Source organism: Benincasa hispida, chromosome 10 (genome assembly GCF_027475165.1).
Source record: "Benincasa hispida cultivar pf3 chromosome 10, pf3_genome.v1.1, whole genome shotgun sequence".
NCBI lineage: Eukaryota > Viridiplantae > Streptophyta > Magnoliopsida > Cucurbitales > Cucurbitaceae > Benincasa > Benincasa hispida.
In genome coordinates, this window is record NC_143487.1 from 3253301 (window position 1) to 3271035 (window position 17735).

General features: G+C 32.5%; 1 pseudogene across 1 annotated transcript; it reads left to right on the plus strand.

The window, feature by feature from the left end:
* The first annotated feature begins 11109 nt into the window (after positions 1 to 11109).
* LOC120088496 (putative CCR4-associated factor 1 homolog 11 pseudogene) lies at positions 11110 to 12219 on the plus strand (annotated as a pseudogene). Its single transcript, XR_016524077.1, has one exon. The product of XR_016524077.1 is annotated as a putative CCR4-associated factor 1 homolog 11 pseudogene (transcript).
* Positions 12220 to 17735: the final 5516 nt, after the last annotated feature.

Here is a 17735-nt window from a genome sequence, read left to right on the forward strand (position 1 = left end):
GTTAGCCACGCCTGTGACTCCTAGGCTCCTTAGAGTTTGCCACAACACCATTATTGTCACAATAAAGGGTTATTGGCCTAGACATATCTGGAACAACTTCCAGTTCTGTCAAGAACTTCCTAAACTATACAGCCTTCTTAACAGTTTTGCAAGCCGCTACGTACTCTGTCTCTATAGTGGAGTTGGCGATGCACACCTGCTTAGTCTTTCGCCACAATACAACTCCTCCGTTAAGAGTAAAGACTGACTCTGAAGTGGGCTTGCAAGAGTCCTTATCAGTCTGAAAGTCAAAATCTATGTATCTAGTAAGGATTAAATCCCTAGATCCATACACGAGCATGTAGTCCCTCGTTCTCCGAAGATACTTGAGGATGTTCTTCACTGCTGTCCAGTGACCCTGGCCTGGGTGGTTATACACAGTTATTATGGCAAAGTGGATAAAATAAAAAATAGTTATTCAAATTCATTCAACGAAACGCTCTATCAGTTTTTCGATCGAGTGACTACACGATAAGGATCGAGTTTGCTATATGATAGTACTCGTTTCTACACAATCGAGTGTTGAGTCTATGCGATAGACTTCCTTCTTCTACACGATAGTGTTGTCTATTACTCGATCATTGCCTCTTCCTCCATTTCTCTTTCCCTCTATCCAAAATAAGCCAGAGCCCACAACTTCTGGATTCTCACACCGAGAATACCAAGCTAATCTTGTGGTAGTGTCCGATATTGTACGAGGATTGAGTTTTACTCGTTGTTGGTGTTCGAGGGAGTTCGAGTTTTTGTTCGTTGCATTCGAGTTTGATCGAGGGAAACACTTGAAGAAAAATTCTTCAAAGGTATTGTTTTCTTGATCCTTTCCATTTAATTCTGAAGCATGTTGTAATTTATCTTTAATGCATAATCATTTTTGTATGACTATGAATGTTTGAGTTCTTTCACAATGGAGTTTGGAACGATCTTCTCCGCTCAAATGTCCTCTATAATTAGAGTTCCTTCACAAAGTACCCCTAAAGGAATTCAAAGCAATCTCATGACCTCTCCAAGTCTTGTCGTAACTTACACGTGATGCCTTTTTATATAGCTAATAACATTACATGGACGACATGGAATCTTGTCATTCATTTTAAAAAAGGACTTTGTACACTTAGCAACAATCTAAGATGTTGCTTGCCTATGATCTTTTTTAACAATGTCGACAGCACATTGGTGGGTATTTGTAAATTTATAGACCATCCACACCCCACTTTTCTCATACACCGATGCACATAGATACCAACCATATGACAAATCCTTACACTAAATATCAAATGATGTACAATTTGACCTAATCATAGTAAGTTCAAAATTATTATTAAGAGCAAGCAAATAAAAAGCTTTTTTTAATACAGGTTTGCTCCTAAAAAGTGAGCATTCTTTAATGGAAATTTCATATTGAAAGGATTCAAAAGCTTCAAAATCAATTATGTCGATATTATGATCTAACTGTTGGACAGAACACTCTATTCCCGCTAACTCTCTATTCAAATACACTGTATTTCCAGAAGTACTAGATGATACAGTGTCAACAACTACACATAAATCATTATAAGGGTATTTTGATAAAACTAACATAAGACACAAAACATTCTTTGAAGAAATCCTATGAAGGGACCTTGAGCGAAAGAGATGGATCGTACCAATTCCCAAAATTTTACATTAAAAAAAAAATTTACAGAAGAAGAGAAAATATACATTTATCCCAGAAGATACAGTATACATCATACAAAAAACAGAGAAATAAAATAGGTTAGAAAATCCTTACCTTTGAAGAATGAACCTTCACGTAAAAACCCTCGATCTCCAAATTGGGCCCCACCACGATGACATCGACGGTATTCTCTGGGTGAGAATCCAAGTGGGTGTGGAGCTCTGGCTATTTTGGATTTGGAGAAGGAATAGAGATTAAGAGAACTTAGAAAGAAAAGGGAGGAAGAAAAAACACACACATCCCTTCTCTGTATTTTGTTTTATTAGGAAAAAGAAGTGTGAAAACCGTTTCCCACTCATGCACATTGTGGAGAGAAATAAGGGGAGGGAGTCGACTCCTCCTCTAAGACTGATTTTTTTTTATTTTTTTACTAAAAAAAATATTAAAATTAATCTTAATAATAAACTTATATATATAACCACTATATCATATAATATATATTAAACTATATGTTATATCAAATATAACATATAACCTATAGTTCAATATTGTATTCAATACAATATAACCTATGGTTTAATTCTCTCATCAAAGATATTTAATATAAATCCAATTTATATTAAATTTAATTATATGAATCCAATTCACATAATTAATATTTGAATCATATTCAAATATTTAATTTCTCTCAATTAAAATACTTAATATTATAATGTATCAAATATATTATATTAATCATATAATATATATAATTAAAAATTAATTAACTATATCATATATAATTAATTCCCTCAATTAATTCGAACAATTCAAATTAATCCAAAAACTTATTCTCATTAAATCTTGTTGAGCTACTTAGGTGACCTCATGGACCTGTAGCTTGAAGCTCTAACAATACATGAATAATTAATTAAACTCTTTAATTAAATTATTCACCATCCGTTAATTGTCAGACACTCCATTAAAGACCGACGGTTGCATTTTTCGCACTATAGATATATTTCTGTATCAATTGGATATAATCAATCAACAGTATAATGACCATTCACAAATTGTTTGTAAGTACAATTGGGCCAAAATTACCGTTTTGCCTAGAGATGTCCATAGGACAGGGCGTGGACGGGGAAGGCTTCCCTATCCCATCCATGCCCCTTATTTCATTCCCCGTCCCCGCGAAATTCCCCATGGGGAATTTGCGGGGATTGGGTTCTTCACGGGAAAAAATTTTCGTTTGTTTTTTTAATATATTCATTTTTAGCAATTTTGTTTATTTTCAATCAAATAAAATTTTATATATTAAATGAGTTATTTCCAATAAATTTTTTCATTCAAATAAAATAATATAAAAAATCATTATAAAAATAATACTATTATATGTGTAAAAATATAATTTAATCCTATAATTTCTAAAAGTTAAAATTTAAATATTACAATATCATAGTCAAGCCTTCCATTTAAATACTACAACATTTATGGCTTAAGGTAGAAAGTCTTAAATATTAAAACAATTTAGAAATGTATTAAAGTATGAAAATGTTGAAATGAAATTAGAAAATAACTAACTTTTTATACCACATTTTTTTATAAAAAGTATATAGATAAAATTGTTATTATTATTATTATAACTATTATAATAATTATTATTATTATAAACTCATCAACTCATATTCTATTTATGTAAACAGAATATGAGTTAATAATAATAATAATACGAAATTATTATTATATAAATATAATTATATATTTATTGGGGCGAGGCGGGGAACCGGGTCGGAGACGGGGACGGGGAATATAATCCTCGTCCCCGTTCCCGTTTAGCCAACAGGGAAAAAATTATCCTTGCTCTCTCTCTCATTTCCCGTCTAATCGGGGATTAATCCCCGCGGGGTAAATGGACATTCCTAGTTTTGCCCCTATAGTTACATCTAACTTCTTATGTATCACCGATCCCTATAATGAACAATAAATCATAGTCTAACTATGACCAAACCTCTCTTAGGCCAAGAAAGGGTGTGGCGCCACATTGTTCAAACCCCGGAATCAATCCTTAAGGGAACAATTTATCTACTTGCCTCGACATTGGGGAAGGAGTGAATTCCTTCTTATGTAGCTGTGTTCTCAACTCTCCAATGAGACGAAACCCTAAAATGGTAGGCTTGTTGAGTCCGTGATCTAGCCACTTTCACTCATACAAATCAAAAGGCCGCCTTCATAGGCAGGAGGAGTTCACAACGCACTCAGGATTCAAGTCATGTTACCTATGGTGATCCTGGTGAAATGTAAGTCTCTATTATGAACATCGTTATATAATGAGACTAAACATTTCGTGATTCGGTCTTATACAAACTTCTTTTTATAGAATATCTCCACTCTCATGTCTCCACATGAATGATTAGGATCAGATCATTTGTAGCACTTTACAATAATTGTAACATCTACAAAGCGGGCCATACTCGTAGTGTCACTAGGATAAGGTATTCAGCCTTATTCATCTACTATAGATTATTTAGGTTATCACTTAAACATGATCCACCTATATGTCTTTACATACATGTTTAAGCTACAAGATAACCTTGGATGTTAGTTTATTAGTTTGTGTTTAATGCAACTAATTTTGAAATAAAATATCATATATTTTATTATATAAATAAAATGTTTGTACAATACAATTACAAACTATAGGACCCTACGAGATTTAGGGCATTAACCCAAACATCCTTATCTTCAACAATTCGAATAGAATCCGAATGTTTGGAACCATCCCAGTAAATTGTCAAACAATACAGAGAGATTGGAAGATGGAAAAAGATTACCTTGAATATAATCAACAAATTGTTGGAATGAAGAATCTAATGGAATATACGCCTTAGCAATAAAATAATCGTGATATTGTGAACTTTCATTCCATATACCATAAAAAATAATCCTTAGTCGTTGTAGAGTTATAGTAAAAATAGAAAGATAGAAACAATGAGTAGTTACTTGTTTGTAGAAAATACGGACTTTTCTTTAGATGTTGATAAAATGAAGAGTATATCTAAAATATTAAAATAATATAATAAGATGATAAGATGATAATGAATAAAATATAATTAAGAAATTCAAAAAATGATAAGTAAACTCCTAATCAAAATCACAAATTTTAATATGAATTTAAAATAATAAAAAATGAAAAAGATAAAGAAAAAGTTGAAGATATATTATAAATTAAAACAAAACGGTGATAAACAAACTAAAGATTGATTAAAATATTGTCGAAAAATGATGAAATTAAATCAAATTTGATATGAAACTGCCAATTCAAATTTCAAAATGGGAGAAAAATCCAACACCTTTATCTTCTAAATCTGTTTGGTTGAAATCTCATAACCGACAATTCCAATGACACTGTATTTTCTATTGAGAATTGATATACGGTCTCATAACCGACGATCCCATATACATTGTATTTCTATTGAGAATTGATACAGGTATAGCAATTACATGGTAATCTAAAAAGTTGTTATCCAACCATACCAAGGACAATTTGGAGATTAAAAAACAAATGTCATGAAAAAAATTTATTTATGTTTTTGACAAAAATCAAGAGAATCCCTCTTTTTTTTTTCAATTTCTCAATAAATGTTACACCCATTAGATATTCTTGTATTGAAAATTCTAATTAGACATTTTTCAAAATCACCTAATAATAATAATAATAATTGTGAGCTATATGTTAGTGTGGATTGGGCTAAGAAAACAGCGGAGCCCAAGTGGAGAACTTGGTGGGAAATATCAAGTGGGACGGAATGTGTTTATCCACTCCAGTAGCTAACATTGCCCACAAATTTATAAATGGGGAATTGTTTTGGGTGTCCAAATAATATTTTATTTTAACATTTATGTCATTAACTTTTAGAATATTATCAATATGTCAACATTTTCAAAAGAAAATCACGTTTTTAGAGATATTATATTTCACTTTTTCTTTATTCCAAAACTGCCCTCATTAAAAAGGTGATTCACGATTTGGTTCAAGTGATTTCATCTTCTTCAGCTTTTTTTTCTTACGCGTTCTCCCTTTCTTTCCTTAAGCGTTTCTCCCTCAATTTCGTCTTTTTTCCTAAATCGCCTTCAATATTATTTTGATTCATTAGTTTTCTTCATTGTGTCGTTCATTGTTGAAGATTTCTTTTGATTTCAATTGCATCAATTGGAGATTTCTTGAAGCAGATCTCTCTCTTTTATTGTTTGTGTTTGATTGTTTGGCTTGAAGTTCGTCCTCTCCTTCTTATTCACGATTGTGCATTAACAATTTCAATTTCGAAACCAGTCTTTGAGTAATTTAGATTTGGGATAGTTATAGGAATGTTTATTTACGGTTTGTGTTTGCTTTATTTGTTTGAGATGAAAGCTTGTTTGATTGTTTCCTTGAAGTTCATTCCCACTTGTAATTCTATTTTTCTTGTTTTCATCATCAATTTTCGTTCGATTTTATGTTTAGTTTGTGTGTGTATCTTTTTTAGACTAGATAATCTGTTCGATTGTTTTCTTGAAATTCATTCTTGGTTGAAGATTATTTGTATTTTGTATTCAATTTCTCTGTTTTCAGATTTTGTGTTTCAGTTTCTATTCTTATTCTCCTAATGTTCTTTGATTGTTTTGTGTTCTCTTTCCATTTCAATTTTTTTAAATTCTATTTTAGTGAGATGATTTATATCTAATTGTCATTTATTTGCTACCTGATTTCTATTTAATACACATCTGAGTGCAATCTGATTGTCAAATATTAAATACTTTGTGATTTCTATTTTATTATCAATTGATGGCTATCTGATTAGTATTTGATTATTGTCTGATTACCATAATTAGTATTATATATGCTGATGATTCTTATGCTTTAATTCCTAAGTTTTTTTCTAAAGTTAAAAGAAATGGATCCATATTTGCTTTTTCACTTATTTGTTATGTTATTGATTGATTTTATACTTATAAGTTAGTAATCGATTAGTAATTAGTTAACTCACATACCTATTATTGGTATATCAGTCAACTGAATATATAGTATCGCTTAGTAATCAGTTAATAAATTGTGCATACATTTATAATAAGTTGTTTATTTTTCTTCTGTTTATTTATTTATTTATTATTTTTTTTTGTAGGGTCATTTACTGAATATGAATTGGATTTAAACGAACATTTTAAATATTTCTTCATGGTTGTAGGGTCATCAATTGAAGGTTATAGATATTGTAGATCAAATATTTCTGTTGATAGGACATTTTTGAAGTATAAATATATTGGAACATTACCGACTGCTTCAACGATGGATTGTAACAATCAAACTTTTCATCTTACTTTCAGCATAATAGATTCAGAAAATGACGCCTCTTGGAACTGGTTTTTTTAGAAGTTAAAAGTTTGTTCCGAGAATCGAGATGAATTAGTTATTGTTTCCGATAGGCATATCATTTCAAAAACTGTTTTAAATGTGTTTCTATCAGCTCAATATTGTGTTTGTATGGAATATCTTTTGAATAATTTGAAGTTTTTTAGTATATGAATTTTAGAGTTGTTTTTAGTATATGAATGATATAGCTATTATCAAATTGCACTTTGACTTTGGAGTTGTTTGACATTTGTTTTTACTATATGGATTGAATACATTTCTATTAGAATGTAATCAAATTGTAATCAAATTGCAGTCAAATAACAATATCACAAACAACAAACTATGTGACAAGGAATAGGGGTGTTCACGGTTTGGGGCTCAAACCAAACCGAATCGCAAATTTTAGATTTTTTTTTAATTGAACCGAACCGAACTGCATATAAGCGGTTCGGTTACATGGTTTTATTTTCGTGAGATATCAAGTTCAAGTTTCACATTTTGTCTTTTGTCTCATGAAGTAACTTCATGAGACGACTTACGACAGTGAAAAGTCTGAGTCTGAGATGGAAAGTGAGATGCGAGATGAGATCTGAGAGGAGATTTGAAATCCTTGAAGCAATCTTCTTAAATATATTCTTACCTCATTATTCTTTCCCAGCTGAAGCAAAAACAACAACTTCAAGAGAAGAGGAATATTTTTATGGGTAAGGAATTAGCTTGTAATCGAAGTGAAAATGGCGCTGAAGAACCGGAGTGGAAGATGATGGTCTCGGCATTGGTGTTGAAGAACTAGAGTAGAAGATGATGATATCGATGTTGAAGAGAAAAAAGAAGAAATCAGTGGAAGTGAAACCATAAAATTACGTTGAGGAGGAGCACAATTTGATTCAAATAAGTGAGAGTATTTTCGACATTTTCTTTTCAGTCCATTAGTGAAATTGGACTAGACTTAAAAAGTTTGACATTCTTACAAAATCAATAAATATTGTCCATATACCTAATTTTAGAAAACTTTTTAAACATTCTTGCAACTACCACTTTATAAAATTGTTATTTGGGGAAAAAACTAATTAAATAAGGGCTTGGGAATATAAAAAGGAAAAACGTGTGTATTTTATAATTGGCACTGAGAAAGTTATATGTTCAAAAGACGGCAAAAACAATCATTTTGTAATTAAAAAAGAAAAAATTAGATTCAAAGCAGGAAAAAAAAAAAAAAAAAAAAAAAGTCAATTGAATTGTGATAGAGGAAGTTGTTGACTTGACTTGGCAGTTGGCAATTGGCAGGCACCTCATTTTGACGTTTGACCTAAACTCAAATGCATATTATGAATTAATTAACCATCTAATTGTGCTCTTAATTTTCTAATTGCTGGCGTCTTGACCCTGTGAAGATTTTTTTTTCTTTTTTTTTTTTTTGAAGAGGACCCTTGAAGATAAGTGCTTTGAGATGGTTCCTTCAAAAAAAACAAAAACAAGAGTGCTTTGAGATGGAGCACATTCTACACGTGTCCAATCACTCCAATTTTATAAAAACATTCTCCTACTCCTACTTCTTTATAAATGGCGAGAATACTATAACTTAGATTCTAAAAACACACAAGCCCTATGATATAATTGAATATCTAGCTCCCTTTTCATAACAATTTAGTTATATATATATATATATATAAATTAAGGTTGTAAATACTGATTTCATATAAATGCTTAAAAAAACCAACTTTTTATAACATTCCAAAACATAAAAAGTTAATTTAAAAAGATCCATTGGAAAAAAAAAATGTATAGAAACATAAAAGAAACAGAGAAGTTAGGTAGAGGGAAAAAAAAAAAAAAAAAAAAAAAAAAAAAAAAAAAAAAAAAAAAAAAGAAGAGAGAGTAAGTGTTGAAAAAGTAAACAGTTTTTTTTTGTACGAATGGCCTCATTTTGGAGGTCCAAATGAAAAATGACCACATGTAGAAAAAGTAATAGAAAATGGTCTTCTGCTTACGTCATAAGCATGTGATTTTACCGATTCGCCCCTGAGATGCACCCCGCACGCCTACCAATATGAAATTACTCGATCCTCGATGGCTCGTGACTTGTTCCTCGATGCACGGTCACTCGATACCTAGGTGCATGGTCACTCGATACAGCTACAATCGACAGGTGTATATTCGATCATATCCACGTCATACTCGATTCTTTTGAATTCTTAACCCGTTTAAAGGCATTTGAAGTCCATTATTTCACCACATCTGTGTTAGCTCAGACCATTCTCTCTGTTCTTCTGATTATATATCCTTCAACAACATCTTTATACTCGAAACTCGATTATCTCTGCATCAAGTAACATTCTTCTTCTTGTTTGTATTTTGTCATCATTCATCTCGTTCTTTGTTATATTTTAGCATCATGTTACTTGGGGACCCAGTCCCAAACTTAGGGGATCGAGACTTTGATAAATACTTGTAGTTTTCTACCTTACCACTCAATCCTCTTTGTAGTCCAAGTAACGTCCTCTCCCATAACACGTTTCCCCAACCCTTAGAATTGAAGTAATCCAAATCTTCCACATCAATTAATAAGGTCTTGTCGACATTGACCTTCGTCTTCTCCCTTTCTATCATACCCAATTCAGAGTAATAGAACAATGTCATCTTCACAACATCCATGTAGTTCTCAAACTCCATCTCCTTGTACACTGTCTCTAAGGTACCAATGTGAATGTCCCTTACAAAATCATTCTTGAAGTACCTACTACGCAGTGATCCAACTGCTTCACTCCTCCTTACAACTATTAGATTAGGTGACCGCCACAATCCTGTCACCAATAGAAAGCTTCTTTGGTGAATGCTACAACCGTACCATTCAAATCGAATATCATTGCGTCCTTCCTATCGTCTTCAATCTCATTCAATAGAATGTAATGGACCAATGGACTGTTGAAAATAATGTCTATGTCCACGAATCACCTAAATACCGTCTTCTTGAAGAGGGCAAGCTGAGTGGGAGTAAGCTTCTCTTTCACTATCTTGTTAGTCGTCCTAACGTGAGAGAATAGGTTGGTCGCTTGGCTTTCGATTCTGGGGAGGAATCTTGAATTGTCTAGCCATACTGCACAAAATAACAAAAAAAAGGGTAAGTAAGAATTCTGTTCAATACTCGATACTCGATACTCGGTTATTCAATACTCAATACTCGATTTCTTAATACCTGATTTATGCTACATGGTGTCTCTTACTCACTACATTACATGTGATTAGATGGTTGATTATCGAGCATTCGGTTTGATTTCCACCTTCATGTTATCCTACTCAAATCCTAAACTCTAGACGGTCTGAAATAACAAAAATATGAAAACCGAAACGAAACAAACTCAAGGTCCAATCAAACATGCAAGATACGAAAACAGAAATGAAACCGTATCGGTTGAGTATCGAGTAACATGCAAGCGCATATCAATGAACATGATGCCAAAATATAACAAAGAACGAAATGAATGATGACAAAATACAAACAAATAGAAGAATGTTACCTGATGCAGAGATAATCAAGCTTCAAGTGTAGAGGTGTTGTCATCGAAGGATATACAATCGGAAGAACAGAGAAAATAGTTTGAGCTAACACGGAAGTCATGAAATAATGGACTTCAAACGCCTTCAAACGGGTTAAGAATTCAAAAGAATCGAGTATAAAGTAATTGAGTATCGAGTATGACGTGGATATGATCGAGTATACACGTGTCAATTACAATCGTATCAAGTGATCATGCACCTGGATAGCAAGTGACCGTGCATCGAGGAATGAGTGATGAGCCATTAAGGATCAAGTAACTTCGTATTGGCAGGTGTACAGGGAGTATCTCAGGGGCGAATCGATAAAATCACATGCTTATGACGTAAACAGAAGGCAATTTCATTACTTTCTCTACCGGTGGCTATTTTTCATTTGGGTCTCCCAAATGAGGCCATCCGTAAAAAATAATAATAATAATAATAATAAAACCCAAAAAAAAAAAAAAAAAAACAAAACAAAACAAAAACAAAAACAAAGTAAACGTGATTAAAGGAAAGGAAATGAAGTGGAAGACGGCAAAGCTAAAGTTGTAAATGGGAAGCATCTACACCGATTCCTTTTGATTTGCGTTTAAAATAAAAACATTGAGGCACGCTTCATTCTCATCTTCATCCCACAGTTTTCTTTTCACTTCCACTGAATCAAACCTTTCTCTTTCCCACCGCCCTCTTTCTTCGCTACAAAACAATCCCCCTCTTTCCCACATATAAACCTCCTTCCCAATCCTCAATCCCCCAATTCCAATCTCCAGACATGTTCATCCAAATCCGTCAGGTCTGGGATTTCAATCTCGATTACGAATTCAATCTCATCAATCACCTCTTCCATCGATTCCCTTTCATTTCCATGGACACTGAATTCCCCGGCGTCGTCATCCGCCCTGCTCTCCACCGCCCTCGTCTCCGCCCCTCCGATCACTACCTTCTCCTCAAGTCCAACGTCGACGCTCTCAACCTAATCCAAGTCGGCCTCACTCTCTCCGATGCCGACGGTAACCTCCCCACCCTCGGCACCGACAACTGCTTCATTTGGGAGTTCAATTTCAGGGATTTCGACGTCGTGCGTGACCTTCACGCGCCTGATTCCATCGAGCTCTTGAAACGCCAGGGTATCGATTTCGAACGCAACAGAATTCACGGGGTTCCCTCCTCCCGGTTCGCCGAGTTGCTGATGTCATCCGGTCTTCTCTGTAACGACTCGGTCACTTGGGTCACCTTCCATAGTGCCTACGACTTTGGCTACTTGGTCAAGATCCTCACTCGGACCAAACTGCCCGCCCGCCTCCATGACTTCTTGAAAATTCTGAGGGGCTTGTTTGGGAACAAGGTTTATGACGTCAAGCACATGATGCGGTTCTGTGATGGTCTTTACGGCGGCTTGGACCGGGTTGCTAAGACTCTTGCTGTGGACCGGGCGGTTGGTAAATCCCACCAGGCCGGTTCAGATAGCTTGCTCACGTGGCAAGCTTTTCAGAAGATGAGGGATGTCTATTTCTTTAAGGATGGGCCGGAGAAGCACGCCGGCGTCTTGTATGGATTAGAAGTGTATTAAATTAACGTATTATATATAAATAAATAACATTCAATTTATTGCTTATTATTTGACGATTTTTTTTCTTTTTCTTTTTGTAGTAAATGTATTATCTAATTTACAATAACCAAATATAATTTAATCGGATAAATAAGAATAATCTAACATATGTCTGACCTTTGAAGTTAGTTGCAAGTAGCATCCTCTTTTTCAATTAGAAAATATAATTGAATTCTTTAGAATATAACGACGCTGACCATTTCTTCCTCTTCTTATCTTGCTAGTATGGGACAGGAAGCCAGATCTTTTTTTTCTCCCTAGAAATACTGAATAAAACAATTAAGTTATTTTTAGAACCAATTTCGAGAATAACGTATTTTTAAAAAATAATTACAAAATTATAGTTGTTTTAGAAATAATATTTTTTAAAAAACATTATAAAATTAGAGTAGATAAGCAAATTATTGGCAAAACTATGATAGTTTGTTCTTTTTCACAGTCTTTTATAAATACTAATGGATCCCTATATTAATGTCTTTATAATTTCTCATGTAATTAGGAGAAATTTTCCCCTTACGTAAGTTAGTTAGGTGTTGCCACGTGTTTTTGTGTAAAGCAATTGTCCCATCGTATCCAAATTTAAATTATACTATGTGCAATTTGACAAAAAGTAAGAATAACATTATCATGCACTAAATGAACCATGTGTATCTTTTAGAATTTAATTTAAAAATAGTTCGAACATATTACATTTCACCATGTCTTTTATTGCGGGTTTTTTTTAAAAAAAAAAATTATCATAAAATTTAGGAAAGATCGTACAAATAACTTAAAATTTAGGGTTAAAATAAGATTTGACTTACTTTCTTAATTTTTAAATTTTTTTGTCCTTTTACTTACGTCATTCAAGTGAAATTACCAAAATAGAACGCTGCTATCGTAGATTGGGTCACTCGCTCTCTGAGTCTCATTCTATTTTCTCACTCTTCTCACACTGTGCAAACAAACTCATCACTCTCACTCTCACTCTCATCCTTTCGATCTCTTTTCTCTTGCTCTCTTACTCTCAAGCTCCTTCGTGCAAAAACTCATAGATCCTACAAACTCATTCTAATATGAACTCCATATGTGACACAAACCGATTTCCAATAACCCCCCCTTGCAATAGACACATTCTGATAACCTTATGTTCGACCCTTGCAACTGAAAAAAATAGGGTGAAAAGAGAACACCAGGAAGAGAAAGAGAGCAAAAAACTAAGGATATTTTGGTATTTTTGGTTGATAACATAACCAAAAGGGCAGGATTCCCAAGTCAAAAAAGTAGGACAAAATCCATTTTTGACTTTTTTTTTTAGGCTTCTAGAAATTTATTGCTATAATATTGGGACTTTGATGTTGGTTTTTTTACCCTTAATCTCAAATTAATTAATTTTAATTAGTTAATATTTTGATGATAACAAATCTGAATTAATTTATTAAATTTAAGTGTTCTGAAGTGTCTATTGCTAGGGCTTAGAACAACGATTCCCTTGCCCTTTGAATCACTCAAATCAAAGTTTAAACAAAGAGGATACGACCGAAAAAAGTTTAACGAAAATATCTTGAGCTGATGACGTGGCAAAATTTTGACTCCGTTTTGGGGCTCATAAGTACCTTTTGAACCAAGTTCCTTCCAAATTTGGACTTGGAGCACATTTCGTAGAAATCCAAAGTTTGTCACTATCAGATTCTTTCTTGACCTTTTGTACCAAAGTTGGTCCACAAAGGTACAAAACTTCCTTCCAAAGCTCATAAGTTCTTTTTGAACCAAACTTCTTCCAAATTTGGACTTGGAGCAATGGAAAAATGACATAGATTTTTTTTTGGGATTGGTTTTAGAAATAAAATAAATTTAATATTATTTTATGTTTATGTCTAACGGCTAGTTTGGACACATGGTGAACATTTGTTTTTTTGTTGGGTCTTAAAAGAAATGATTCTAATATATATATATATATATATATATATATATATTTATATCTTTGTCTAACTGCTAGTTTCCTTTCTTTTTTAAGAAAAATGAAATTCTCCACCATTGATTTTTCATTTCCAAGATATAAATGACCCAAATTAAATGTGATTTTCACCAACTTCACTCTCCTTTTAAATATTTCACCTTCTCCAAATTTAACAACAATTTCACGTTATTTTTACAATTCTCCATAATTCATTAAGCCTCCATTGTTGCTCTCTCTAAACTTCATTTTTTCCTTATTCTTGAGAGAGATATTGTATTGTGAGGATTTATTTGTTGAGTGCTTAAATTTGTAAATCCACTCTATTTAGAGAGTTTATCAAGTGTACTCTTTATTTTTCTAAATTTTTGTAAAGGTTGGCTCTGGATCCTGGAAAAAGAATTATTGTAACGGTTTAATCCTCATCCGTGGAAACAATCAAGATTGCTCTTGCACCCAAAAAAAGAACGTTCTAGCTGTTCAACTCTAAGCCGTAGAAAAAGTCAAAGATTTCTAATGAAGTCCCACGAGGAATTTGGGAAGTGAATGTAAGCTGGTTATGATGAACCACTATAAAAAATTTTGGTGTTAACGTCTCTATCTCTCTCATACTTTAATTTTACAATTAATTTGTTGTAATATTTTATTGCATGAAATTAATTGTAATATTTGTTCATTAAATTAATTGCACAATGTTTATTTAGGTTGGTTGAATTGATCTTACATATATACCAATCTTTTTCTTAAAATTAAATTGGGTGCTTAAAAGTGTTAAGCTTTTAATTATCTGACTATTTTGGGTTGAATTTATTTGTATGAATTTATTATTTAAATTACTTGTTAATAATAATTTTGTTAATTTATTTAATTGAGCTCACATTAATAAAAAAAATTTAGTTAATTTGATTAAATCTATCCACACTTTATAAAGTTTTCATACCGACCCTACATTCAAAAGTATATTTTACAAGTAGTTTGACAAAAAGTTCATATGCAGTGGAAACGAAACATGGTTTTTTTTCAAATATTTTCAAAATTATCATAAATTTTGGTAGGTGTCATAAGTTAAAGTAATGAATAAGAAAAAAAATATATGGTTGATGGAAAAAATGAAATTAGAAAATTTACGTCATTTTTATAATTTTAATTTGATTAAATAAAAAAAACATTCTATATGTTATTTTAAGATGACTCAACTAAAAATAAAATAACATATATTAATGTTATTTGAATTTAACTATGTTCAAAATTAATATTATACATACAGTTACTTCTCTTTTGTTAGGCATACCTAATTTAAACATTAAATAATTTCATTACTACAACTAATTTAAAAATAAAATATTATTAATTTTGATTTTAGTAAATTTAAAATTTTAAAAGAAAACTATTTTATTTTGTTACATTGAATATTTTTAACTTGAAAATAATATATACTTATAAATTTATTATGTACTTTAAAACATCGATTGAGTAAGTTGTGTAAAATATACTTAAAACTGAAAATTCAATCATTCATGGTGCAGAAGGCTAACAGGAACGGTTTGATCTCTAATCTCTCGATGAATCCATAATGTCCTACTGTCTCCCATCTTCTCTTTGCGAACAACAGCTTAATTTTTTGCAAAGCCAATGAAAGGGAGTGTTTGAACCTAAGGAATTTACTTATAACTTTTGAGAAAATCTCGGGGGAGTGCACTAATTTGAGTAAGTCTGCTATGTTGATCTCTCCGACGTGAATAAACGTAGAGCAAACTTTCTTAGCAGTATATATTGGGAGTGAACTGTGGAAGACTTTGGATTTTACTTAGGGCTCCCTTCAAGTTTCTCTTAGAGCAGATCAAAAGATGTATACTTCATTCTTGAGAAAGTAAGCAAAACTTTGCAAGGTTGGAAACAAAAGCTTTTCAGCTCTCATAAAAAGTGTGGGTCAAGCCCTTCCATCCTATGCAATGAGAGTTTGTTTCAGTTGCCTAAAAATTTCTGTGATGAAATTGCTAGAGTTTTTGCGCGGTTTTATTGGGGCTCTTCCCCAAATCATAGAAAGAACTGGTGCAAATGGAGCAAGCTGTGTCTCCCTAAAAGTTGTGGTGGTCTGAGTTTTAGAGACCTTAGGGGCTTTAACCAAGCGTTGGTGCCCAAACAGATTTGGAGGCTAATGAGGAAGCCCCACAGTTTTGTTGTTTTAGTGTTGGAAGGTTTGTACTTTCAAAATGGAGATATTCTGTCTGCGGAGTTGGGTCTTCTTCCTCAATTGTTTGGCAAAGTCTATTATGGGGAAGGGAGCTGTAGTCAACGGCCTTCGTTTCAGAATTGGTTATGGATCTTCTATCAATATCTCTAAAGATCCCTCTAAATCCTTCAATCACAGGTTGGGGAGTCGCTGCAATGGACTGCAAGGGTTATTTACTATTTAGTGGTTGTCGCATCGCATCGGGAGTTCTAGATTTCTCACTGGAGGCTCAATTAGTCAAACTTTTGGCCATTTTGGAAGGAAGGAAATTAGCAAAAAAATTAGGCAATTGCTCGAATTGAAATCGAATCCGACTGTGAATCTGATAAATCGGCTATCTTCATCCTTGAATGAAGTTGAATGCTGGTTAAAGGAGATTGTGGATCTTTCTGAGCTTTTTAAACATACTTCTTTCTCTTATGTTAATAGAATTTTAATCGAGCAACAAATGGCTTAGCAAAAAGGGGCTAGGTCTCTTTATCTTGTGTGAAGAATTTCCTCCTTGGTTGTACAAATTGTCAATGTATGACTCAATCAGTTATGCCCAAGAAGCGTTATAAAACTGACTTTGTTCTCTCTCTCTCTCTCTATATATATATGAAAATTATAATTTATTTAGATAAAAATAAGTGTAAAATGCACTTTTGGTTCATAAGGATTGAAATTGATGTCTATTTGGTCCCCGAAGTTTCAAAATGAATACTTTAGTCTCTCGGGTTTGCAAAATGATTCTAAATGCTCATTTACTTAACTTTAACTAAATGGAATATTAACTAGATTTGTTATGTGCTGACATGGATGAGATGATGTGTTAATTTTATTTGATTACTTGACAGATGGATTAAAAAGTTTGATTTAATATATATATATATATATATATATATTCATGACTATTTTCCTTTTGATATTGCACTATGTTGTATCCATTAAGTCCATCACAGTCTAGTCCAGTGGTTGTTGCCAGTCGATTGGAACTTGGAAGTTCAATTTGAAATTTTAAGGTCGAAGACGCATGAGATTTTAAAAGAAAAATTGATTGAGGAATATTGCTTGTTGCTCTTAGTTTTTTGTTTCGATATATTTAATATCTTCTCTACTTTAACTTCAACTTCAACAAATTCTCTCAATTATCATCAATCAAATAACATCAATTTGAATCACATTTACGACGATAGTGTAAAATCGGACTAAAACAAAGAGTTTGAATCAAATGCAAGTAGTGAGTGTGAATAAGACATAAATATATAGTTCATATCAAACATAGAAAATATGATCCTCATCAAATTAAGCTCTTTTACTCTCATAGGTCACATTTAAGTTTAATTAATATGTTATATGACTTTCAATTATTTGGAT